The sequence below is a fragment of the Marmota flaviventris genome, chromosome 17, assembly GCF_047511675.1.
Source record: "Marmota flaviventris isolate mMarFla1 chromosome 17, mMarFla1.hap1, whole genome shotgun sequence".
NCBI lineage: Eukaryota > Metazoa > Chordata > Mammalia > Rodentia > Sciuridae > Marmota > Marmota flaviventris.
The window spans coordinates 42,736,942-42,739,707 of NC_092514.1; positions in this window are offsets into that span (position 1 = coordinate 42,736,942).

A 2,766-nucleotide genomic window follows, 5' to 3' on the forward strand; every position below is an offset into this window, starting at 1 on the left:
CTCCCCGGTCTCCTCCACAGCCCCGGGACCTTGTCAATCCACCATTAACCTCTGTGGGTGGCCCGCGCCACCAAGGAACGCGGGGAGGTATTTCAGAGGGTGCGTGGGCCTATGTGCTTGTGCCTGCATGGATGTATCTGGGGAGCATCAATCTTCTGACACATCTGAGGCCATGGCAAAAAAAATTTTGAGTTATTTAGAGGTCTTAATAATATAATCTGATTCACTCAGGGGCCGGGTGGTGAGGTCTCTACCCCAGGGAGAGAGTCTCTGCTGGGGCAGGAGGCCTCTGTGCACACCTTAGAGTTCCTGGCCTGTCCCTTGCAAGCGGAGCTGCAGATCTTGTGGGGTTGGGAGGCCCCTTTCTCTGGCTTATGGAGGTTCTGTGAGACTTATTGAACCTCAGAGTGTGCTTTGGAAGTAGAGCCGGCAGCTCAGTTAGTGGCCTGGGCGTTGACTTCCAGAGCTCGGGGTCTGCAGGATGACTTTCAGGAAGGGCCATGGGTATTTTTAAAGTGGGTTTTTTTTTTCCTTTTTTTCCTACAACAGGAAGAGAAATATAACTAATAGCATCTTTGTCATCTTTCAGGTTTTGTTGTCAAGTACAAAGCCCTTCCCCCTCCGTCCCCAACATGCAATCTCTTTCTGGTATATAAGACTTGGCCTGCCAGGCACCTTGTGCACCCTATGGTCAGCAGCTGTGAAGCGCACCTCACCTGGCAGCATCCCCCAGAGACCACATCAGAGCTGATGTCAGGCAACTCCTGGGCCCGTTCTGCTCCCAGAGAATTCATGCCTCTGGAGCAAGAGCCCAATAGAAAGAAAAAAAAAAAAGCAAACTGACAAAAATTCATTTCTTTTGGTCAGTCCAGCCAATGAGCTCAGAGGAGCAAAGATAATTTTTCTGCAGTGGGGTGATCTCCTAGTCTTTGGCCCTGTTCTTTAGCATTGAACGTCACCAGACCATTGGGGTGGCTGGTGTGAACTCGAAATCAGATTTGGGAAATCACTAAACTTTTTGCATGTTGAATAGCTATTTATATATTATATAAATAAATAAATATATATATATTATATATCTCACAAACGCAGGCCACATGTCAAATTCAGCTTTGCTTTTTTGCAAATGAATAAACTTAATAAAAATTAATGCTGGAGGGGGTATTTTGGAAAGACATCTATTTAAATTTTTATTACATGTTTGATGTTAAAAACTAAGAATGGTTTAGATAAAAACATATATATTATATAAACACACACTATGGATAAAGCTTTATTAGAAAACACATTAGCTAACAGGTGATATGGAACTTCAAGTGTTTTGTTATATAGCATGGACATTTTATTTTACATATCAGAACATAAAGCCATCTTACAACTGTGAAATGTGTGGTTACTCTTTATTACTGACTTGCCATTTCTTGACCCAGCAATGACTGTCTGCCTCCCCCTCTGCTGGTATTTTTTCTTGAGTGCCAGGTGGGGCCCTGAGTGCCTCTGAGCTCAGGGTAAAGGAATATAGGACCCATGGACAGCTGTACCTTTGATCTCGTGCTATTCCCTGGGTTATGGGGCTGGATTCCAGGGCCCACAAAGCCCCAGAAGTGTAGCACAGGCAGTAAGAATCTGTTACCTTTTAGCAGTTGACACAACCTGGCGATTTGGGGAAGTGTTCTCATAAATAGAGACTTCTTGGTGGGATTCATGCAGGTGTTTTGGAAAAGGAACTGAAGAGCAGGTTAGAGTCAGCCTGGGGCTTCCTGGAGCCGCCAGATGTGTGAGTTCATCAGCCACTTTCACTCCTGGCAGAGCGCTCCTCCTGCCTACTCCTTTGCCAGATCTCTTGGCCATAAGATGGAGACAGGATGAAATCCAGCCCAGGTTCACCCACTAGATTAGAAGAGAAGTAGGTGCAGGAAGGTGCTGTGGGGTCGCCCTCCTCACCACCCTTGGCCTTTGCCCTCATGGCCCCTTCACCAAAGCTGCTCAACTTTGTCCGCCATCTTCACTGAAGGTGGGTCTGGAAACCCAGCAGAACGGAGGGAAGGGTAGGGTACCCTTTAATCATCCTCCTCTTCAGGACTAAGAGATTTCCTGCTGGGTAAGAAGTCAACCTTGACTGCTGTCTCCCCAGAGTCCTTCCTTTGTGGGTTTGAGATGCTCTCTGGCTGAGCTTCTTCCTGCAGAGCAGAAGGCCAAGCTCCCTCCTCCCTTAGCTGTTGGCTCCCACCTTGGGCTCACTGGTCACAGAGAAAAACTTAACCAAACTTGCTCAGGGGCAGGGAAGGGGTGTCTTCCTAACTCACACCTGTCCTGCTCCTTCTGCAAACAGTATCCCACTGGGGTGGGATTCACCACAGCTTCTAGGACCCAGGTAGAGGGCTAGATGCAGGTCCACACATCTAGGACCAGGTTTCCACTCTCCAAACACTCAGTTGGCTGAGTCTGAGGAAAAGAAAGCCACTCCTTAAGGGGTATCTTGCTTTGAGGCAGCCTGCAGCTTCCTACCAGCTTTCTGGGAAGCATGAGCTCCCCTGCCTGCCCCACCTGGGCATGGCAAGAGCTGGGCCTGCAGCGGGATTTGTAGAATGTTCCTGCCCCTCTGAATCAACAACTCAATAAAAAGGGGGCACGTGGGATCTCCTGGAACAAAGGGCACCATTCAGTAGCACCAGCAGGTCATACATCATCGGCCAGAAGCCTGCCACATGACAAGTGTCTGCTGTGCCCAGCCTGGGAAGGGAAAAGAAGCCGATTACCGTTCAT